Source organism: Cyanistes caeruleus, chromosome 7 (assembly GCF_971803275.1).
Source record: "Cyanistes caeruleus chromosome 7, bCyaCae1.hap1.1, whole genome shotgun sequence".
Taxonomy (NCBI): domain Eukaryota; kingdom Metazoa; phylum Chordata; class Aves; order Passeriformes; family Paridae; genus Cyanistes; species Cyanistes caeruleus.
In genome coordinates, this window is record NC_141707.1 from 36,720,822 (window position 1) to 36,746,109 (window position 25,288).

Consider the following 25,288-nt stretch of genomic DNA (forward strand, 5'->3'; position numbering starts at 1 on the left):
CCTGTACACTTCACAGACAGGGTAATCAGGCCCCAGAATAAGTTAAAAATCTTTTTTTTTAACAAGAAACATCTGCATCCTGAACTCTGACAGCAAGCTAAAGCCAGTTCTAAGTCCTGGGTATAACTGCAAGGCTTTTCCTTCACACAGCTGAGATGTCTAAGTCAGGACTGTCAATAGGTAATTCCATGTGCTCAAGCTCCTGAGGGCAGAATCTCTTTCTAAGGCTGGAGTGTTAAACAATATTTTAAAAACAGAGGGACAGAAATGATGTCTGAGAATGGTGCTTCATCCTGGCTACCAGGCTGCTCCTAAATTTTCCTTAAAATAGTTACTGGAGAAAATGTATTAACAGATTTCTGTATCCTCCACCCTTTTCCATTACTACAATCATCAGGAGCCTTTTTGCCAGCAGTGTTGATTCAGCCTGAGAGCCCTTGATGCAGCAACTGGTGCATCCTGTGGAGGAAAGGATGTGATGTGTCAACACCTCTGAGAGCCTGGGCAGTGCTGTTTGTCCCCTCCCAAACAACTGCTGTGAGGACAATGCTCTCATGTAAAGGCTGAGCAGCAGATTTTTCGTCAAGTTAGTTATTATTTATTTTTTTAAATGGCCTTAATACTCTGTGTCAGATCTCAGCCCCATCAGCAGGAGAACCTTGGCCTGCAGAAACAAGTGATGCAGGAAGTTTTAGTTGGAAAAGAGCAGCTCAAGGTGAGCCTGGTGGCACATGGGTTGTACTTCATAAATTCACCTGATGCATCTCAACCCTCTATTGTATCTTTCTCCACATCACTGTCTGTGTGTTGGCAATCAGTCGCTGAACAACTTAATTTGTTATTTTAAATAGACATTACAACGTGTTTGACTGTTTTATGATTACAGGAAAATTACATATCTTGTTTAATCTGCTTGTCAGTCTGCACACAACCAGAAGTGTCTTGCTGTGATTATTGTTCAGTGAATATGGGCACATCTTGCTGAGTAAGTTCAGGCTGCTTCTGAGTAACAAGATATTACTTAGAAAAGACAGATTTTTTTCCCTTTTTTTGTCTTTTCTTGTTGTAATTTCCAACATATTGAAGTCAGAGAGAAGGAATATTGAAGGAAAAAAACAAGAGGTTAAATAAGGAAATAAAATCTTCCATAACATTCAGCACTTCCTTTCAGACATGAGTATAACCATCTTAAAAATATTACTGAACAGTATCTCCCTACCTAGTTCATGGATAAATTTATTTTTCAAGGATGTGCAATTGAAATTCCTGCCTGCCTAAATCTTGACCTACAGTATTTGGCTCAGCTTCAAAACAATTTGTTTTATGTGGTGCTCTTCAACCATAGCATCACACAACACTTTAAAAGATGAGATCAGCAGGTAGGAGGCATGTAGAGAAATATTGACTTCACCTGTGGAAATGGCTCATTATCCTGACCTTTTGCTGTTTTTGTTATACCTTGGCTGCCATACACAAGCATAAGCTAAAGAAAAGCTCACATGGTTATAACAAACTGGGTAAATGATTTCATGACTGAAGAGAGTAATTTATCTGGTTTTTAACCTGGATGCAAAATATAAATTTGAAAAAATTAGCTGTGAAAAGAATACACATTAAAGTTTATATAAACCTGTTCATAGTTTTAGACATTTTCAATACTATTCATCATACAAATTTTCATGGTATTGAATATATGTTCATTGAGGTACAGATAATAATCTTTAGTGAGATATGAAGCCTAACAATACTAATGTTAAAAGGCCAAAGTTGAAAGTTGTGAGCGATAAAGTCTATGAATGGTAGAATGGATAAACTACAGAGGTCCAGAAGTCAGCAGGAACAGATCACCTGGGCTTTTTAGTAGCCTGGACTTAGTTGTATGAAATGCATTTCCAGAATTAGCTCACAATTTCTCAGCCTCATAAGTAAATTGCAGTTCAGTGCCTGGGGGATGCTTGGACACCAGAGCAGCAATTGGCTGGCAGGAGCAGAGCAGGCTCTGCTGGGAAAAATGCTCAGGAATGTTTTGTAAAGGATGTTAGAAAGCTTCTCAGGGGGAGCTCTGGGGATCCAAGTTGAGGAGTCTGTCCCTGACGAGGCAGGTCCCCTCTCCTGGGTTTTCCCCTCCCCAGACACACAATTCCACTCATCTGGTCACTGGGTGACAAGGACTTCTAAGTGGAAAAAATGTGACTTCCTGTGGTTTTATATGTTTTGCAGCTTTATTTATGGGAAGCCAGCTCACAGTACAGCATCATCAATGTTCAGTGTCTCTCAAAACAGTCTCATGCAGAGGACTGGACAATCTCACTCCCTCATGAGGATCAGCTCTCCCAAAACCAACGCTGTGCTTTCATACATGGATTTCTGGGAATGTCCGTTCCAATGGCCCACAAAGATCAGCTGAAAACATCTAATGTGCTTCAAGTGAATATACCTCAGCATGGCAATGCCACGTTCCCTCCATGTGGCACACCAAGATGTCTCAGTCCTCTTCTGGAACCACAATTTTTAGAGATAAATAACAAGTTTAAACTCTGTTTGTTCTGCTACCTCATCTAGTGCTGTAAATACAATGGTGCAACAGAGCTGGGAAGGGTGTGGAACTTTTAAAAATTTGCAGAGAGGCCAAAAGAGTATTAATACTAAAGAGTATTAATTTTCTTTTACTGATACCTGAGGGTGAGGGGGATGAAGAAAAAAGGAAAAAAAAAAAAATGCTGGTGTCTTTATTTACTTTGCTTGGTTCATAGTTATGTGGAAAAATATAATTAAATCATTCTGAAATCACAAAAGACACCTAGAATAGCTTTTCCCAGTGCCCAATTTCATGCCTCTTCATGGAAGTAGTACCTCAGAAATTACTTCTCTTCTTGAACACAACTACACTTGACAGATAAAATCCTCAAAAAATTGCCAAGCAGAAATCCCAGGCTCATGAGGCAGAGCCTTCCTGGAAACTCAGCCAAGGACTTGGAATCAATTACAAAAATAGCAGCAGGTTCCAGAGAACCAAACATGCGATTCAGTAAGTGAATGTTGTTTATGTGCAAACAAAACCCAGTGAAGGATAACAGAAAGGCTTTTAAGTTAGAAGCAAAATTAAAAATTGGTAGCAAGGAAAACTTACATTGGAAAAATAAAATTCTTGTTCAATTGTTGACTGTTTTTATCCCAAGGAGACAGACATATGTATCCTGGGCTGTGGCAGGAGCTACAATCGGTGATATAAGTGATACACTCCCTCACAAGCAGATGTTCAATCAGCTAAAGAGGATGAACACTTACATTTTTCCCTGCAGCAAGCAGGGTGGGATTCAAGCTGACTTTAGGAGCATGTTTGTCCCATTGGAAGTGAACAACTCATGACAAACTGTACTGTAAATTGTCTATTGCTGCTGGTGCCTGGAATGACTCACAGCTGCCACTTCTCAAGGCACTGTTGGCAGTGATGTCCCAGGCATTTCTCTCTGGTGGGGTGTCACCATCTCACATCTGTGTCACTGTGCACAAGTGTGGGTCCAGAGGAGATGGGAACCGTCACATCCCAAAGCCTTGGACATCACTGTGACTCAAACACTGCTGTCCCAGTGTTTGGGAGAGCACACACAATTCCATGTTTGGTGATTTGATGTCACCCCACCTGGCATCCAGCTGGGATTGCTCAGCAACAACTTTTCTGGAAGCACCAAAGAGAGCAGCAGCTGAAAACAAGGCCAGCAGCAGCACTGCAAACTCTGGCAACATCTGCTGCCATTTCACCATGACTCATCTTCCCTTGCTGCATTTCTTATATTTTAACCAACTAATGGGCCCTTAGCCTTTGGCAATGTGTGATTGATTCGGTGGCACTGAGCTTGAAGGCAACAGAAGGCCAAGAACTGCTTTTTATTCATTTCTTCATTCAGCTGCAAGTCAGAGACCTGCCCAGCTCATCCTTATTGCCCATGAATGTTATTGCCATAGCCATACAAAATATATGCAGAAAACCTTAATTTTACTGAATATTTTATGTAGGATAGCATTATTTGGTATTTTTTTTTTTATTGTAAGTTCCCCAGCTGTTGTTTAAAGATTTTTTTTTTTAAAAAAAAACATTTCAAGTCTCTGGAGCCCAAAATAAAACCCTTCCCTTTTCCCATCCTATAAATCAAAGAACTGATGAACAGAAAACTCCAGTGATGAATCATTTCAGCCACCTGTAGCATTTATGATCAAGTAGAGTTATATTTTTATGTAGCTGCATGTACCTCTGCTTGTAAAGGAAAAGAAAAATGAAGCTTTTCACAGGGGATGTCATTTACACATTTTATTAGTGGCCATAATATAAATAAATGTAATCCCTGTGTCCTGTCCCTTGCTTCATTCTCTGGGCCACAAGCAGAAAAGGCTGAGAAAAAAGTTAATAAAACATGATGATTCTCAGTGGCAATTTCAGCATTCCAGAGCCCGAGATTATTGGAGGAACAGCTGCAAAGGATAACACTGAAAATGAGAGGTGATGTGCTTTGGAGGTTGAAGGGCACCACAAAGATCAGCCCTGTTTCCAGTTCCTGAGAATAAATGTGGAATTTCCAAGGTGTTTACACAAGGGCTCCGTGCATTACTTCAACATTCAGCTGCTAAATTCTGGCACATTAAAAGTTAACCCGGCTCTTCTCTTCCCTGGCTTCTCAAGGGAGAAAAAAGCAAAAGGAGAGGGGAAAAAAAAACAAAACAAAAACCAACAAATGTCTGTTTTGTTTTGTTTTTTTAATTTTCCAGAGTCTTTTTCTAAATCCTCTGATTATTTCAGAGAACAGTCCAACTGTGCCAATGGCTTGGCTTAAGACAATGAATCCAGTTTTGGTGTGGATCACTGCTTCTCTCAAATGCTATTTTGAGATATTCTCTCCTTAAAGTACAGAAAACTTCTAGGCTGGTGCAGCTTTTCACAATTTCCTCAAGTAGAAACTCAGGAGGTGGATGTAACTCCAGTTGCAGATTTGGCAGAGACCTTCATTATTTCCTCCTTAAAGAGCTATTAAGCTCCACCCATGTAGGGTTCAGTAGGCAAAGACACCTACATCCTAATTATGGAGTTAATCAACAAATGTATCACCTTAGCTTTTATTTGTAGCTATTTTTTACATCTCAGAATGAATTTTTGCAGGATTAGGACTACTTGGAATAAAATTATTCAGTATAACAGTGTACCATTAAGATTACTCCAATACTGTTATCTCTGTATTTTATATAAGTAAAATCTAGATTTACAATCATCAGTTCTAAATAACTATCTGCAACAAAATTTTCAGGTAAAAGTATTGTTAAAATACCTTTAATTTTATATATATATTCATTATATTCTACTTATTAAATATAGAATAAATACTTTGCAATATTTAAAGGTATTTTTAAAATACCTAAATTACAGGGTTCTCCTAACTAGTATTAACATTAGAAAAGAAAGGTCTTACTGCTTGGGAAAATGAATAAAAGATTCATTTACTCCTCTCTAAAGGCTTCTTAAAGGAGATGTTTTCAGCATGCTGTAACCTTGGAGTGCCATTTGAAGAACTTTCAAAAAGAGTTGTGTTTTACCCTCATAAACCATGGTTTTGAAATCAGAAAAGATGCCTCGTTTTTATTTTCTCTTGTGTAGTCTTGAGCAGATCGAAGAGCAAGAAGCAAACCTCCCTCCTGAAGCACAGCTGTGTGTTGGTGAATTCCTGGTTATGCAGTCAGAGAATTCCAGAGCAGCTTTTGTCACTAAATAACACCAAACTTTCCCAGGAAGAGCTCCCTGAGTGCAGGAAGCCTTTCCCAGCTGTGGAATATCTTTAGTCGGGATTAGACGTTCTCTTCTGCTTGACTTGGTGGCAGAACTTCTCAGAGGATGCTCAGACTACAAAGAGGCTTTTCCTCCACTGACAGGAGTACTCTCAGCATTTCTAGAAAATTCCATCACACTGGGAGCTGGAACAGCCACCACAAGAAATACACACTTAGAAAATCACCATTTTTTTTCCCTGGAAAGTGATGCTAAAACAAAAACAGTCTGCAAACATCTTGTCTACAATATTTTGTATTATTGCTACTGGACTTGTGCCTGGAAAATGGTTCTGTTTACGTGGTTTTGATAGCTAAGTCCTTATGTGTGAAGAGACACACTCAAATATGTTTAGGAAACATCACTGAAACAAACTTAGGGCTTAATTATCTCCTTTCTGTTCCCTGTTACCAGTAAAAGCTTAAGCATACCTAAAGATGAAATTGGAATAGCCAAGAAATACAAAAAACCAAAACAACAACAAAAAAAAATACAAAAAAAGAAAACCCAAAACAGAACAAGAAACCCAAAACCAAACAAAACAAACAAACAAGGAAGAAATTATTTATTTATTTACTGTCTTTTAATAAAAGCCATTAAGTATCTGAATATCTTTAATGCAAAGAAATCAGAATAGATGACTACTGTGAAAATAAAGAAGCAGTTAAAGAGGGAATGAGTTAAAATGGTTGCAGGATAATTAAAGTCTACATGAAAAAACAGAAATTGAAAATTAAATTAAGAGAGCAGTTGCAGCAACAGCAAAATTTAAATGTGTACGCTTCACCTCCACTTTTTCTAACAATCAAAATATAATAACTGTACTCAAATTTAGAAAAAAAATCTTGCTTTATTCTGTAAAGTCTATTAGCTTTTTTTTAAAATTTATTTATTTATTGTCCTGTTTGGACACATCTTTTATATCTTCCAAATTTTTAACTTTGCTCCATGCTCCTCATTGTCCCTTCCTCCACCACACTACCAAATGTTCTCCATTCTGAACTCATTCAATTAATAAAAAGCACCATTTTCAACTTCTCCCAAACTTTTTCACAGCTCTCAGTCCAGCACACAGAATAAAGAACACCAGAAACAAAAGGCTTTTCTTTCAACTGTCCCTAAAAAACAGGGCATGTCCAGCTAAAAGAAAAATGTACAATACTCGCATAACTGTGAAAAACAATTCCACTACCACATTTAAAAGAGGAGAGGTTTCAGAGGGCAAAATTGTTATTTTGCAGCATTTTTTCCTTTCTTGTTTCAGTTGGTGAGGTTGTTGGAAAAGTCAGATCACAAAATTCATTACTGAAAACTCCTCACTGTTGCCTGACTACACCTGTGCAATTAATTAAAACTATTCAATATGCATTAAATCAGATGTATTGTTTTGTTTAATGCTTTAATGACTACTGTGAGTGAACTCCAGCCACTGCTGCTGGCCTCCCTCTGCAGCTGTGGGACCACATCTCCTCAGGACAGGTTACCAACAAATGCTTCCATCCTGCCATCATCTGAAGCCTTGCAAACAACACAATTTTCATTATTTTAATCAGATTTTTCCTGTGTCTATGTGCCAGTGGCATTTGAGAGATGAGGAGACAGAAACTCTTCCTTTTTCAGAGTCCTTCCACACATCTCTCCCCAGACTGAGGAGAAGGACAAATCCAGCAGCCTTCAGTGGCTAAAATTAGTTCACAAGCAGCTTTGATTATTTCTTTAGTGCAGTGTTAGTGGTTGTTGTACATGCATTTCTTTTAACATGAGACAGAAAATTGGTTTTGTGTATGGAAAGAAAAAGCTGCTGGTTTGCTACTCCAGCTTTGGGGCTAACTTGCTTTCTCAGCTCTGTCATGTTTCCCTTTCCTAAAGAGATCCATTTTCAAAGGCACACAATGTAATCACCCCATAAGAGACCCTTTAGAGAATACAGTAGATCACAAGAGGAACCTGCATAAGGCACAAATCCCACAGAAGGTTGATTTCTTCCTTCCCAGAATTAACCCCATTGTGGCACAGCATTTACATTTACAATAATACAGCTTAAAGTAATACTTGAAATATCTGGAGAGAATCCTGGAGCTCTGTCCCACAAAGCCATCCTCTAAGGACCTGCTCCAAAGTGATGCCATCACTTTGCCCTCCTCTGTAGCCCACAGGGTAACTCCAGATCTGTGGTACAACATATGGTGTGGCTGCAACCTGTGAAAGCAGCAGCTTCAGCTTTAATCAGATGAATTTGGAATTTACATAAATCCAGCCATACATATTTAACACACAGCTCCAGAACTCCTTCCCAAGCCTCACTGTCTCCTGCAAAGTCAGCCTGATGTAGCCTGCAACATCCAAGGAATCCTAAGCCAGATCACAACCCAGAAAAAAAATAATCTGTATCCTCACAGTCACATCCAGTTTCAAGTGATGTCTTTTAAGTGGCTGATGAATGGACATTATTATAAAGATGTCTACAAGACAAGTCTATTGGAGGATCCTGAATAAAATAAAGACTTCAAATACCATTAAAGTTAATGAATTGGGTCAAGGCAGGTAATTTATCACCTGTCTGAATTGGAATCCAATCTGTGGCATCCTTTAAAAAAAGACACATTCAAATGAGGTGGTGCTCTCAGGGAAGTTCACAGTGAAGATAATCATAATTTAAATGAGGAAATGCCTGCACAGTTTTTTTTCAAAGTCTGACAAGAGATTCTGTGCAAAAGCAGCATGGTAAGCAAAAGCAAATTTCCTCAAATTAATTTGACCTTGATGAAAGGCACATATTTTTATCAATCAGACCTAACAAATATTGACTTTAGGCATTAACTGGAGACATACATAAAAATTCAGGTTGTTGAAACAGTTGTCAAGTTCGTTTTCCTTCTGAAATCACAGTTTGCTGATGAAGATCAAACTGAACTTAACCTCTTAAAAAAACCTGTGGTGCCTCATGAAGCAAGAGTCGCATGGATTGGTCTTCTCTGTCTATCAGCCACTAAAAAAGATGTGTCACACAGGCAGAGTGGAAGCTGGAGCCAGCGTGCTGCCTGGGATACCCAGATCCAACCCTTGGTATAACCATATCCACACTGGGCCCTGTGCCACGGCCCATCCTCGTTCAGCAGCACCAGCTGGAGCCTGGGAGGGCACTTTCGCTTCTGAATCCCCTTCACCTTGGAGGTTTCGCTTCCATGGGAAGGCCAGCAAAGCAGCTTGCTTCAAGGAGCAAGATTTATGGGTCACCAAGCAGGGGACTTGCCTTAAAAAAGACTAACACACAGTCACTGCTTAATTCTGAGAAATCTGAAAGATGAAAAAAGCATTTGAATGGTACTTTGTATTCCCCGCTCTTTGTGGAGGCGGGAGGGGAGGGGAGGAGAGCAGCTCGTGTACAGTGGTGCTGTCGTCTTTCAAGTCACTCTGACAGAATCTGAATGAAGAATCCAGCCTCACCCTGGGAGAAGCAAGATTCCCAGCACATCTCCACAGTGCCCAGGCACTCACTGAGCAGGCACAAGGTCTGTCCTGCCAAGTGGGGCACAAGCTCCAGGCTAAGGCTGGGAGTCCCTACAGGAAACTTCCCTGCTCCTCCCTCCTCTGAGCCCAAAACCTTCTCTAAACTGTCACATTCCCTGGAGAAGGCAAGAGCAGGGACCACAGTGGCAGCCAAGCATTTGCAAACATTCCATAAGGTGAGAATGAGACTGGACTTGAGTACAGAAAGGCTTTTTCTGTACCAAAGTATTCAGGCATCTATTTTGTGTCATATCCAGCCTTCACCAAAGAAACACCTTGAGGCATGGCTACGTTGACATTTCAATTATGTTGCATTTAAATAGATTTTGTTGTGCTGAGTCTTATGTCTTGCTAAAATACTTCCCCTTCTAAATATAGAGTTATAGAGTTATTTACTAAGGTAAATTCTGACAGAGAATGTACAAGGAAGCAGCAAAGCAGAAAGTCACAGTATTTGCCTCCCCTTTTTTAAAAATTCTCTCTGTCTCTCCATTTTTCATCTGCTCCATGACTGGAGGCTGTGCACAGAGAGCACTGCAAAGGCAGGAGCAGAGCTCTGTAAGGAATCTTCACAACAGATTTCGCTTGAGGAATGGCAAAAGAAGGTTTCTTTTCTCCTAGAACTGGCTGTAAAATGAGCTGGAGATCAGCCTACCTACTCCTGCTGGAGTGGCCAAAAAGGGTCCAGACCAACATAAGAAATCTGTGAACAGCCTGGGAATGAAAGGCTGTAACTCAGGGAGCCACTCAGACAACCAAGTACGCCAATACTTTTCCCTCAAATACTCTTGAAGCTTATAGGAAGCAAGAGAAGCAAGGAACTGGCAGATAAAAATTGCCTCCATAATTTAGCAGCCTGTCTGCAATGACTGACTTCTCCACAAGCCATGGAAACGTCAAAGCCTCTGCTAGCAGAGTTTGCAGAGCTCCCTTAAACGGCTCGTGCGCAGCGAGCCCTCGGGAACCTGCGGGCTCCCGAAACACGGAGCAGCTTCACACTCTTTGAAGCAAGAAGAAAAACTAAGAGTCAGTTAAGTTTTATCACTGTCTCCTCTTCCACCTACTCCTGGCTCAGGAAAGTGACAGTTGGCTAATTCCAGACTAGCTAGGTATGAAGGGTTTTTTTTTTCCCCCAGCGCAGGCTGTGCCTCTCTGCTGATTTAGCTGTTCTGCAAGTGACAAATGGTACAGAGCCTGAATATTTCCCTACATGTATATTTAAGATTTGTACTAACTGCTGTTTATCCAGAGAAAATAATGGCTTTGAATCCTGATGAAAATTATAGCAGATTCAGGCCAAGTTTTTACTGGATCTGGTTTTATGAGAAAGAATAAAACAAGTGTGCAGAGTTCTACAGCAAGTTATACTGCTCACCTTTTTCATACGCCTAGAAATGTCTGAGGCAGTGTGAAGGTGATCTCTGGAGGATATATCCAATACCCACTGTTACCCTTACAATCCCATGCTGTAACATCACTGCCAAAAATAGCCTCCTAAAGGTGACACTTCTATAAAAGATGTCACAAGCTGTAGCAAGAGGCTCAGGAGTATATAAGTCATCTTTATAGTTCCCCTGCACATGTGTTTCATGTGTTTTCTTTTTCCTATTAGATAACACTTTTCCTCTCTTACAGGAAGTTTTAAGATTTGGAGTTTATTTTCAATACATGCAGTTATTCATGGGGTTTGCTCGAAAAAACCTCATTATATATGAATGTGAATATATCTACAGAACAGTGGGTTTGAGCCAAAAAATGAATCTGGAAGCCAAAGAGCAAGTGACTACTTTGTACATTTAAAAGACAAAGCTTGTAAATGTACTGAACAAAAAAACAAAAAACAAACAAACAAAAAAATCAATAACAAAACCAACAAAAACAAAAAAACACAACAAAAAACCCAAACCAACCAAAACCCAAAAAAACATAATTTAATAAAAATAAAATCATTCCTCATACAGCTTCAAAAGAAACAAGTAATGAACAGATGTTAGCACGAGTACTTGTGCAAAGATTTTTATGTGGGTTCATTTTTTGAAAGTTTCAACACCATCATTTGATTTTTATTGCAGCATTTCCAAAAAATTCACTTTTCTCTTAAGTGATCACTTATTTCTGCATTGCCTTGTCCTTCTCAGCACAGCTGAGGCTCCAGACCTGATTCAGATTTTGAGGAATAATATCTGTCTACCAGTAAAATCCTATGGAATATTTATATAGAAAATGCTTATTATCATTCAGGTGACATAAAAGCTGTTGTGGGACCTAGAAGTGATGCTAATTTTGGGTTATATTTCCAACTGCAGTGAACAGCTTCTTTTATTTTATATTTTATTTCACTTTCACTTGCTCTACTTGTCACTGCAGTAGGTGATTCAGGTACAGGATGCAGATGAGCTGCAGGAGATTAGCTGCTGGTGTAAGAAATATATCTACAGTTATACTACAATGCTTCAGACTCATTTCACACACACAACCATTGCGATAAAATATGAGGGAAAAAACATTCCTGAATGGTTAAATTAATAAAAAGGGAATTGTGTAAATTAGGTAGTAGCATGTCCCACCTCCTACCCTTTTTGCAGGGAGAGAAATACAATTTTTTAATAGCTTTTAGTACAACTAAGGAAAACTAACTTTTTTTTTAAGTTTGAAAGAATAGTCAAGAAACAGAAATTTTAGCTTTCCTTCAAACACAATTTGCTCCATTATTCAAAAAAAAACTATGATCCTACTAGAAGTCCTCCTCAATCAAAGTTGTTGTGGGGTTTTTAGAGATAATGGAAACATTTATTAAAAACAAAGAAACAAGCAAACAAAGAGATAACATCAAAATAATTCCCACATAACCTAGCAGTATTTTTGTTCTACACTGATGTAATTTTAGGGCAGTTAATAGAGGCTACGTCTGGGAGGGAAAAAACCAAATTCACAACTTAGGACTCAAGTAGGATTCATACACATCCTGTTGATCCTGGTAAATGACCTTAATGACGATCAGGTTCTCTGTTTCTGATGTGGTTGGTTTGCAGACAAGGGGCACAGATTGTTCTGAGGGGATACAAGCACTGCAGTGACAAAGGGAAGACATCCCACTGACTGTGCAAGTGGAGATATCTTTTTACTCTGCTGAAATGAGATGGTATTAAAACCATGTCAGTTCACCCTGAGGTCAGATTGCCACAGTTCCTGTGCTTTTCAGACCTGGGGGTGTGATGTGATTAGTTATGCTCTGACCCAAAACGAATACAGAAGTCTACCACTTCCCCTTCATCAGGCTCCTGGAAGGACACGTGAGGTTTGGGCTCCCACAATATTTTACTGAAAAGGCACACATTCCTACTATTCTTTCCTCTTGGCAGAGCAATTCTTGTCTTTAAAAAGCACAGCAAGTCTCATGATAGCTACACAGGCATGGAAATAGATGGTAAAAATTACATTTATTTTACTACTCCATCTACCACTCCGAATACATCCACAAAACATTGCTACTACCACCTGTGACTGCACTGTTCTGATCCACCTGGTTGTAAGGAAGGAGAACTTGGCTGACCTCTGGGATTCACCCTAAAACATTTAAACAAATTGCTAACCATCATGGTAATTTTTGCCCCCAGGAGTAAGGAAAAAATGAAAAGGAAAGTCAATTTCCTTGTAAGAATGAGGTAGAGTATCAAGCAGAGATGTGCCAAAATTCACACTTCACCTTTTAAAAGCAAACCCAGGTCTTTATTCCAAAATAAATGAGAACAAAACTGGGATTATACTTGGATGAAAGGACTGGTAACAAGACTCCCAATTAAAATCATACCAGCAAAATTCAGCAATGTGTCAACCAGTAAGAAATCCAATTGTTCTGCAGCCCCCGGCTGCCTACCAGGCTCAGCTATAAGAAAAGTACAACTACATCCAAAATGAATTCCAAAAACTCGTATGGAGGACTTCTAAGGGACCCATATTACTTTTCCTAACTTTTTACAATGTATGATGTTCTCTGAAGTGCCTCTATTCGTGCATTCAGGGTTTTAATAAATTGAGAGACCATCCAAGATCAGAGATCTACTTTCTTTCAAGCAGCACCTCCAAAACCCTTCCAACATTCAGAAGTTCAAACTGAATGCTGACTATCACAGTGTGCTCTTCCTGACATGAATATTTCAAATTCAGTTTCCTAATGAAAATCTCCCATCAAACACCTTTTTTTTTTTTCATTATTGACAATTGTGCTCTCCTCAGAACAAAGAGAACGACACCTCGAGAATGAGAATTGCGTATCTGCAACCCCTCCATATTTTACTGGCGACAAAAGTTCTCTGACTTCCTGCTTTCTCCATACAAAAAAAACCTACGGGGAAAGCTGTGCCATTAAAATCATAGGAGAATCAAGAGTGCTCTAAGAGCCCATTATTGCTGCTAATGAGGCTGATACCGCTGCGTGGAGTTGCTCTTTGGCGGCTGCTGCTCCACAATTGAGGCAGCCTGATGGACTCCGAGCCAATTGTCAAACACCCAGAAGGCAGCACGGGGAGGTCACGGGTCTGTGCAGCATCAGACACATGGGGAAAGCCAGGAGAAGGAAGATTGTTTGGAAAATAGGGAGTTTGCAAATGCCTTGTGGCAGAATAAGCGTGTGGCAGAGGAAAGCTCTGATTGCTCCTGTGCTCCACCCAGGTCTCTGCAGCCTATCCCAACCTCCCTCAGCCGCTGCAAGGGAGCAGGAGGATGACTTCAAGGAGCTTTCAGAGGAAAGCACCACCAGTTCCCATGGACAGCCTGAGACATGGCACACACACATCCTCATCCACCCACACCATGCAGCTCCCAGCTTGGCGTAAAGCTGGGTGGTCAAAAATACAACAATCATAACTTCCCATTTTCAGATGGCACCATTTGTCACAGGGTGGGTGCCTGCTGCGTGTTTTATCTTCTGCAGATGGAAAATTTATGGTCCTTCCTGAAAATGTTTCTGGGAAATTCTAGGAACTTGCCACAAACTTCCAGGGTAAAGCAGCGCCCCTACATTCCTGTGTGGTGACACAAAGACACCGGTGCTGGGTGAGGGGAAGCAGGGCTCTCACAGGCAGCAGGTGACTGTGCTCATAAACAGCACACACAAAACAAATTAACCAACATTAATTTATGCCATAACCATGTGGAGAAGGCTACACTGAACTCAGTGTTCCTATTTTCACTGGAAGAGTAAGACAGGACAAGTATGGCAGTGTCAGGGAGGTCAATGAACGAGTAAAATGGATTATTGGATCATACATACTACAAAAATACTGCTATTTATACCCAAAGCATGACTCAAGACTGGAAAAAGAATCCACGAATGTCTAAGTCCATATTAAAGATACTGATGTCTCCCATGATTCCAAAAATCACCTCTGGTTTTATTTTCCACCATTAATGTATATATATACATTGGTAAACAAGTATTTATTAGCTAAACTTACAATTTAATTCCATATTTAAATTAATTATCTTCAGATTAAATTATTTAATTTCATTCTTTAAAGACAGAGACAACAAATATAAAATGTTGGTATTGATAAAAATCTGTGAAAAAGCAATGGAAAACTGTGGAAAAAAAACTACTAGTAGAACACCAAAAATCCCAAGTTAAGAGAGCTGGTAAGGTGGCAATTACAGCTGAAAAATAAAAAAGCTAATGTATTTCCACGATCTCCCATCTCTTGCAAGAATTACTGTATCTCTCGATACAATCTCCTTTTTTCTTCCTTTAATGAAATGCCATTCAAAAGCCCTTCAAGAAGAACAACTGGCAGCAGCTGCAATATTCTTTAGATTTTTAAAAAGAGATGAGATGACCTGATTGAAAAATGCTGGTCAGTAACAATAGCTTTGTCCCATCTTTTTTTTTTTTTTTATTTTTTTTTTTCCTCAAAGGAGAAAAGCGCTCCCTGACTGAGAAGAGTGGGCACAAAGCGTGTTCTCCTAATCACTCAGAGGTAACAGGTCCCAGCTGAGCTCTACCAAGCAACAAGCTTTCTATTTTCTTTCAAAGAAAGGGAGATAGACCTCATTTAGAGAATTTAGAAGTTGGATGGTTTTTTTTATTCCCCCTTGTGAATAGAAATGGCTGCAAAATAGGCTGACTAATGCTGCAGCAGCTCTTCAGAGCCAGATTGGGTTTATTGTGCATAAAAGAAGAACTTGGTACCACTTCTGCAGGAAACAAACACGTGTGGACATCCAGGGGCTCTTCCAAAATTGGTCAGTACTCCTAATTCTAGTCAGTATTAATAAACCTGAATTTTGATCTGTTTAAAGTTGTTTCTAATGTGTCATCATTTTTTTTTTTTTCAAAACAGATGAGAGATATAGTTCTATCCCTGTTTCAAATACTCTAATCTGTAAGGAGAAAAAAAAGCCAATGGATAATTTAAGCTGATTTCCCTTGACCCTGACAAGGAATGACACAGAACACAGGGCCTGGGGTTCATTTGGATTTCATAATTTAATGACTGGATCCTGTCAGTCAGAGTGGAAATGTCTTAATAAAATCAACTCAGGTGCAAGGGGGGATTAGGACTCGCTTCTCTGTGTGGGACTGCGGTGGTCAAAGGTTATCTTTGGGAATATTAAAACTAAAAGATGCTGATAAAACAGCTTAGCATGTTTAGCAGCTGCTGCACAAACACAATAATCATTTCCACACAGAATCAATACAGGGAATTACTTCCAAATGCCTCCCAGGGTGTCCTCAATGTCACCAGGGAAGGTCTGTCTGAAATCCCAGCACCTCTCTCTCCCACTCACTGCCCTCACTGGCTCCTTTTTCTATCTCTGAAAACTCTGTTTGACATCCTGCTCTTCCTCCACTGCACTTCTTCATCTGCCCTGTTCTGTCCTCTCCATCCCATAGTTTGGGCAGAAGAGAGAGCAACAGAATTTTTTCGTTCTTAGGCTGCTCCATCACAAAAAAAGAGACACAAATTTTGTCCAGAAGACTTTCAAAATAACTTAGTCAACCATCTTCCCCCACTCCCCCACACACCTTCAAATTAATAAAGAAAATATGTCCTCTCTCCAGCTTTGCAATTCAATATTTCTTTTTTCTTTCAAAAGTTTTTGTTTCCAGTAAATAATTTGACTTTTTTCTTAACTTTATAAGCTTCAGTGCTTTGCACTTACTACCAGAACTTCTAGGTCCTCTTGTGGTTTTGTCTGAGTCTTTTATTTTTTAGTCTCTTTGGCAACCATATCTCCTTTGCTCTTAAAGAATTTATTTTATGTATTTTTATGCAGTTTTTACAAATGAATATGCTGGACTTTACAAATCTAAAACTCAGTGTTCTGTGTGTCCCAGAACAAAGCAGCAAGAGCCAACAAGTCAAGCAAATAAGAACAGTAATTACAGAATTAATCTACTTTTACATTTGATTTGAAGTAAACTAAAGCAAAATTAATGTTGTAAAGAATTCCACAGGAATTTCGGATGAGCAAATTCTACTTAAGTAAGATTAAGAAATAAGAAAATGAGACATTAAAACAGAATGAGTAATTGAGTGGAAAACCACTGAGTATCTACAAAAAGAAAAGGAAATGGAGGGGGCTATAATACCTGGGCAGGGATAATGTGCTTGTATCTAAGACTTTGATAGCAGAACTGTCACAATCCACATTTCATCCTTGAGGAAAAAATAAAACAAAACCCCTCACCCTTTCCATGCTTTACTGCAATATTTAATTGCCAGTTCTAAACTGTTTGCAGCAACACATTCCTTCAGATCAGAGGGGAAAAAAAAAAAAGAAAAAAAATTAAATAAAACCCCAAATCTATAATATCAGGTGGCATGATATAACATTTCTTTTTTTAAAAATAGCTATAAACCTCTTGTAAAAATCTTTAAGACTTCTGAATAACTTTCAGTAAGTCTCTTAATATAACCATATCTTTTAGCTTTTTATAGATTTTTGTTCTACTGCATCTCAATCATGCTGCAAACAATGTACATGCAGTAAAGAAAATCAAGAAAATCAGAAACACAAATCCAATATGAAAAACAACAGAATCTGCAGAAATAATGTAAGTTCTGATGCTTAAGTTTCAATATCCTTTTAAAAGATGGAGAATATGTTCTCTTGCTGGGACATCATTTATTGAACTTTAAGATCACATTATAAGAGCTACAAAAGATAGTAATTATTGTCAAAGATACCATCGTGCTCCTGAAATAAGAATAGAGATAGGGAGAGAGAGAGATTGCTCAGTCTGGGAAGATCTAGTACACAATTTGAGTTCTAGTGTGAAAACAACTGTTTGGTGACTCTTCAGCCAATCCCATGCAAACTGACTCTTAAAGCAATGTTTATTGTTGGTATAAATCTGCTTTTCTACACCTCTGTATGACTGAGTTTCTAAATCAGAGGTATAAAAAGTACAATTTCTCAGCCAGCATCTTCCCTCTGTTAGGAAGAGTGCAGGCTCTCCTGGACTTTTACTGTCACAGAGACTTTGAGAGCTCTGCATGGTACAGGTCCACAAGTCAAGGCAGACTGCCTGGATTTTCAAAAAAAGCCCTAATTTCAATATTACTTTTGGAGATCAAGATTCAGATTTGAGTGTGATTTTTGTTCTCTCACAGAACACCCTGTCCTTCACAGCTGGAATGAAAAATGGCATTGACCATCCAGCAGCAAGTATCAGCTGCAATATTCTTATAACACTAAAAAATAAGGGACTGGGCAAGCCTATGGAAAGAGGTTGTGATAGAGGTGGGTTAAGACTAGAAAGAAAGGAGATTTAGAGGATAAAAAGGACAACTTGAATAATCAGAAAAAAAGAAATGCAGCAGGCAGAGGAGGCAGTTTATACACATGCATGCAATCAGAACCCAATGGTGTGCTGATACCTGCCCAGTGCCTCCTGCTAACATGAGCACATCATCAAGAATCCTCCCAGGAAACTCCATTCCTAGGATTTTGGGGTTTTGGACAGTAACAGGGCTCTGTGTGATGCTCTGGGAGGGTCACAAAAGGCAGCCCTTGAGCAGGAGCAGACCGGAGGGCCAGGGGCTGGTGCTGAGCTCACCACAGGAGCTGAAGAAATCAAATTACACCAAACCCAGCAGTCCTGAAGAGTGGCTCTCCTCTGTATCTCTGTGAGGATTGTCACTCATCCTGATGAGAACTCTTACAGCCTCATTCCAAGCTGCAGTTGTTTTTTCCCTGGTAATTCAGGAATACCAAATTCCAAGTTTTTCCTGCCTCTAAGTATCTTACCATAACATTGCTTTTTTCTGCACATTTCTTTGTTCCTTCATTTGGCTCTTGGGCAACCGGCTCTAGCCTCAACTCAGCCCTGTTTTTCTACAACTTCTTTAGTTTTGATTTGTTTTACTGAAGAGCAAGATTTCCTTAAATATGAGCATCCATATTTCACACATGAGATGAAAACCTGGAACAGAAAAAAACAGCTGTTCTACCTAGGAAGACGAGATGAGATGGGTGATGAGACCCAGATTTCACCAGGAAGAGCTGCTGCCTCTACAAATTCCTCTTTGTCATTGGATTCCAAACCAAGAAGCCCAAATCACTAAATACTATTATAATTTTTTTTTAAATTTGATATTTAATCTTGATAGCTTTATTGCAGTTTCATGCTTAATTAGTATCAAAGCTTTAAAAACACACAGAAAGATTCTTTAAAACACTAATAAATACTTCCAAAGGTTGGACTTGATAGTCTTAGAGGTCTTTTCCAACCTTAGTGATTCTATTATTCAATACCACATCACATTAGAGTTCTTTTTACTATATAATATTTTGCTTATATTTTTCCTTGTGGTAAAATATTTGCCCAGCTGGTGTCACTAGAATAATTATCTTCTACTAAAATAAGTATCCTTTGTTCTGAGATGGTATTTGGGGTTTAGGTTCAATAATTAGGCTGTCCACAAGTTGAGGTCCTTGCAATGATATCTCAGGAACTGTGGTGACTTGTGCAGGAGCCTCAAAGGCACAAAACATATTTTCCCATAAAAGAATATTATAGCTCATTATCTACATTTCTCTAAATTTTAGTTTCTCTTTGGGCAAGGAACACTTTGAAAAAAATTACTTCTGTGGAGTAAATATTTTAAAATGTCTGATGTGTGCTACCCTGTGGCTACTCAACATAGATATAAGCTTATTATACAAATTATTATTTTCTTGCCAGTAACTCAGGGCAGAATTCTCTTTAACTGTAATTTATCCATTTTCTTGTTGATGCATGAATAACTCAATTTCTCTTATGCTGAAAATATAGTAGAGATGCACCTCTATTAAAAAAAGCAGCAGGTATTTTTTCTTGACTGTATTGAATGTAAGTAGGGGGCAGGTTTAACATGTATTTAGAATCCTCTTTTACAGACTTGGATTTTATAACAGACTCCCTTTTAAAGTTGGTACTCTCTGATGAGGCATATTGGATCTACCAAAAATTGAAGTATGAAGTGTTAATCGACAGAGGTGATGGTAACAAAATATAAATATTTTAGTAGCATAACGATAAAGAAAATAACTTTCAGATAATTTTTGGATCATGCTTGGCAGGATCACATTAAATTGTGCTAGACTTTAAAATTGCCCTTTTGCTTTCCTAGATGTCTGATAGCAGCTTAATTAGTAGCTTACTTCCAGTGAAAAAAACATAATTTCTTATCCTTTTCTTACTTCTATTTCTTGAAAGATTACTTGCATTAAAAGTTCCTTTCTAGTTTGGGGTTTACAGCCTGGAAACTGAGAAGTTTGGCCCAAGATCCAAATGGACTGAAGATGAATGAGGAAAACAAGAAGAAGCACAACAAGAAGACAAACTATCAGGAAAGGACACAAAGTGCACATTTTCCCTCTCCTTTCTTCCATTCACAAAAATCCTGTTCTGTCATTAAAAGAAATCAATACAACAATGCAAAATGTCCTTGTTACTTCTGAGGAGTGGATCTGTCCAAATTTGGGATAAATGAGCAAGTCTAAGGCATTTAATTTTCACTTCAAGAGGACTAAGGACACTCTTTAGAAAGGCCTTTTATTATATTTGAGAAAATTCCCTACTTCACTAAAAAATATAAAAAATGTATATATCATGATTTCACTTGGTGCATGAGAAGCAGTGAGAAGTGAAACCACTTCAGCAAGATCACTTTTCCAACTGCTAGAATTTATGCCAGTACTTTACAATCAAGGGGAATTTTTAAATATAACATTAATGGCTATTTAATTTTCAAATGGAAATGGTGGGGATCTCATCAAACTTTTACTTCAGAGAGCAATCCTGAGCTAAACCAGGGATGACCAGAAGATATAACATAAATATTTCATCTCTAATTTCTTAGGATAATTGATAAATATCTCTATGAGTTGATCACAGTAATTGTTAAGGGTTCTTTATAAATGAGCTCAGCAGTGCCACGCCTGTAATATGCCAGCAAAAGAATTCTCTACCCTTAGATGAAAACCCAGAAATTAAAATTTATGCTTAATAATAATTAGTGGGGGAACTAGAGGATCTCACCCTGCTTGTTCAAAACTGGTCACTATCACTTTGAGTGAATAAATATTTACCTCTGTACTGGTTCCACTAGATTACCAAATGAAAAAAACACAAAACCACAAAAAACCTGAATATTTGATAATTTTCAGTTTTTAATTGAATATTCATTTTGCATTTTGTCCAAGTCTTTGGCAGATATACTAAATCAAAATTCCTGCTGGAGTTCTACTGAGTGTGCTTAATTGATAACACCAGCTAATTAAATTTACAACTTCTATGCATATTAATTCTCCATTTTTATTTTGGCACTCTGAAATTCCATCAAGCTCCTATTAATAAGGGATGCAAACATGGGTATGTAGTAATTTCTGTTGCTTAGTGTACATGTGGAGTTTCAAAGCACAGGATTTAGAACTTGTAATAAAATGCCCACCTTTTGAACTAAATTGGAATATAAAAGACAACCTCAAAAAGCCAGATTTTTCTGAATCTTCTAGTAGGTATCAAAGCTATGGTTTACTTAGGAAAGATAACTATTTGAAAATCTTTTCGATCAAGATATATATTATCATATATTAAAAGGCTTAGGGATATGTTTTAATGCAAAATACCCACCTCACAGTTTCCTTCCCCAACACAATTCACAGAAAATATAATGCACAGTTTTCTCTGGCAGTGATGGATGCTCTCTGCATTGACCCAACTATGCTCAAAACATTTTGTGATTTTATCCCCATGTGATTTTTAGTCTTTGTATATTATGAGATTCAGAAAAACTTCCCAATCTGTGGATTTGTCCTTAGAATGCATTCACTGGTGATTGAATTATTTTTTCCTTATTGATCTGAGGCTTCTTGTGCACAGAAGAATTCAATGAAGAGGGCCACATCTGTATTGCTATAATTGTCACAATCACTCTCATTTTGCAGCCACAGCTCTGATTGCACAAGTTTCTATTGGATAAAAATAAAACTTCTTTTTTTTTTTTTTTTTTTTTTTTTTTTTTTACTTTAAAAAGCTCATTTGATATCATCACCATCTCACACCATCTTGAAGGAAAAACAAATATCAAAGACCAGGAAGGACAAGGCACTCTTGGGCTCAGAGCAGAACCAGGACTGCCTCCCACTGGTGCTGCACATTCAGCCACCTACCACTACATTCCAAATCTGGGATTATATAACTCACACAAGAAGCTGAGATATTTGACAGCAGTTGAGGACAAAAAAACAACAAAAAAAAAAGAGTTGTAGGGTGAGTGGGAGATTCAATTTTCCTTGGAACTTTTTCCTCTTTGATTTATCTTCCTATTTCAAAAGATATTTTCTGTGCATTAAAAAAAGTAGTATCAGTACTACAATACCCCAAAGCAAAGCCATGTTTTCAAAACTGATTTAGACCATTTAATTCAATGAACTACTTTATCTGAAGTCAGAGGAAAGTGGCTTTGACAACCAATAATAAAAGTTGGATCTTTCAGAATGTTGTGTTAATGAGACTTGAATTTGATGGATGAATTTCGCTGACCTCACTGTAAACCTTTTACATTATGGGGATGTCATAAACAGCACTCAGCAAATGTGCTTGTTGGAGAGAGGAATGAATGTGGATACATTGCCTCTTATTGGCACATCATTGCTTTGTTAGATTTCACTTTGATTTTTGAGTCATGATTCACTTCAGGTCACTGGTAATAACCAGCACTCACTCCCAATGGATTTCTGGCAGTGTAACCCCAGTGGACTCATGCTGCTGTCTGTTATCCACTCCAGATGTGTGACACTAAATAACCTGAGATTTACAGCCTTTGGGAGTAGTTAGTAAGTGGAAAGTAAAAACATACAAAATATGTCGTTTTCTGTGTGATAAATTATAACCAATTGAAGGAAGACTTTCATTACTGCCAGGATTCTCAAGGAATGTGACATAATATGTAACTCTTTGTGAAAAAACCTGTTTGCTTTCTTGGAAAGGATGAGGCCCACCCGGTGTCAGCTCCTGAATCAGTACTAAGTTCAAATCCTTCTGAGAGCTGCTAAAATTCACTCCTTCACAAGGGGAACCAAGTGACGACAAGGGAAAAGGAGAGGAGGAGAAGGAGGAGCAGGAGGATGAGGAGGATTTTCCCTCTGTCTCTGAGTGAGCTGCTGCCAGCTCCCCTGGGACTTCCCACAAATCCTCCCTGACCTGAGGGATGACACCAGGGCAGAGCACGAGGCTTGACCTCGCTCATCCAACTCCTGCACAGCCTCAAGTCTTAACACACAAAGTCTGAGGAGGGTTGTGGATCCTGCAGCTGTGAAAGAGGTGTCAGAGGACATTCAGTGTGGATCTCTCCTGTGCCTGGCCTGGTTAGAATTATTGATGGCATTACTAGCAGCTAATAGATAGCAAACAACAAATATTGCCATGGTGTGGCCATTGTGGTTATGGAGGTCATGGAAGAAAAAGCATAAAATTTCTCAAAATGGATGAAAGGAGCTCATAAAATTTGGTGGAAAAAGGAGATCCAGATCCAACACTGTGGGAGATGCTTATCTTCCCAAAACAAAGGGTACACAATCTTTGTCTCCCCATCAGCCCTTTTTCTAATATTTTCCCCAAACAATAACTCCTGGCTCCTGGCAGGGATTGGATCCTTGGCCAGATGGACCTTTGCAGAGAAGTTATTTTGGGGTCAGAATTAAAAGTAAAAGTTTCTCCTCTTACCATCTAATCCCCCTTACATTTACCTTTCTCGGTTACAGTACATAAAGCTATTGAATTAGCCAATAAAGGCTAAGTATTAAAGCTATTATTTCTGCTCTTCTGAAGTTACACTTGAGAATAGAAGGCTTGGAAGAAGTTCTGCTTGATCCTTAGGGGGAGAAAAGACTTATTTATAAAAAGTAACAGATGTAGCTAGATGAAAAGAAGCCAACCATACCACTCAAAAAAAAAAAAAAAAAAAAAAAAAGAAAAAGAAAAGAAAAAGAAAAAAGAGAGAAATCCTTCATTCAGTAAAATAATGGATACTTGCAATATGTGAAGATGTTATTAAAATGCTTCTAAAATTTTCAACTTAAAAAAATTATTTAGCTCATAAGTAAATTGACTTTTTTTTGGGAAAAAAAAATCCTAAAATCACAGAATCACTTGGGTGTGATTTTTTAGAGAATCATGAATGTTGAAGGCTTCCTCTGTTTTTTTTAAAAAATATGTCTTTTCTTCTTCTATTATAATTCTTAAATTCATTAAATGAGCTTCAAATCTCAGTTTATATTCAAAATTGTCTATTTTGCACCTGATAATTTGCCCTAGTAGGCCATGGTAGTACATGGAATTCCCTGCTGTGCCCTTACAATGCATGGCCAAGAAGAATTTAGGCTGAATTCAATGTGGGGAAGACAACAGAATGGCACATGGGTGACAAATGGTTGCCCCTCCTGCTCTCTGGGCAAGTTTTGATTTGGAAACACGTTTCGTTTTGCACGAGGCTGTACAACAACTGAGGCATGGCAGCACGTTTCCTAACAAGAGCCTTGTGACTTATAAACCTTAACATATGAGGTTATTTTAATTCCTTCATCTAAAAACAATTGTCCCAGGTGGCTTCTAAAGACTGAGATAACTTATATTTGTGTGACAGAGAAGCAGGGGGGAAGCACAATATTTTATTGATGATTTGAAAAAGTCATCAGCGAGCTGCAATTTGTATTCTAACGAACGTGAACTGTGTTGCTGCCATCCCTTAAAATAACTCATCAACCAGCCAAAATTATCCTAACTCTGGTCTCTTAAATTCTACCACACATCCACAGTAAGTAGAGCTCAATGGGGCTAATCTAACACTATTTGTGCTAACAATTTGGTGAGCAATAGAGAATTAATTCACAGCAGCATCACCACAGACTGTGCTGGAGGAAATTCATGGTGCTAAGGATTAAAACCCAATGACAATTATTACCATAGGTATGGGGTAAGTATTTGCAAACTGCTTTTGTATTTATCTCCTTACAGGAATAATTAGGCTTGTTCTTGGAAAGACCGAATAAAATGCCAAAAAAGGACATAAGCATAATGCAAAAATAGCTGTGGGTTGACATTAGGAGGAACATAACTGCTATGTCACTTGATTTTTAATCAACAAAACATGTTGTGCAGCAGTGGAAGAAATAGAAAAAACTTGAATGGCAGGACCAAAGGGTTGAGAAAAAAGCCTCTTCTACTGCTTATTCCAAAATGCTCAACTGCAGCAAATGTTACCTATGCTGCATTCAGTGAAAATAAGAATCCATTTCCCTACATTCAACACCAATATGCAAGTATTTTTTGTGTGAGTTTTTTGTTTGGTTTTGTTTGTTTGATTTGGGTTTTTAGTTTGTTTTGTTTTGTTTGTTTTGTTTTGTTTGTTTTTTGGGGTTTTTTTTGTTTGTTTCCATTTTTTGCTAATAAAACAGAACATTTAGGACACTTGAAATATG

General features: G+C 38.4%; 1 protein-coding gene across 2 annotated transcripts in view; it reads right to left on the minus strand.

The window, feature by feature from the left end:
- The window catches only part of LRP1B (LDL receptor related protein 1B), a 623,130-nt gene that overhangs the window by 297,480 nt on the left and 300,362 nt on the right, over window positions 1–25,288 (minus strand). The gene's annotated exons all lie outside the window — the stretch shown is intronic.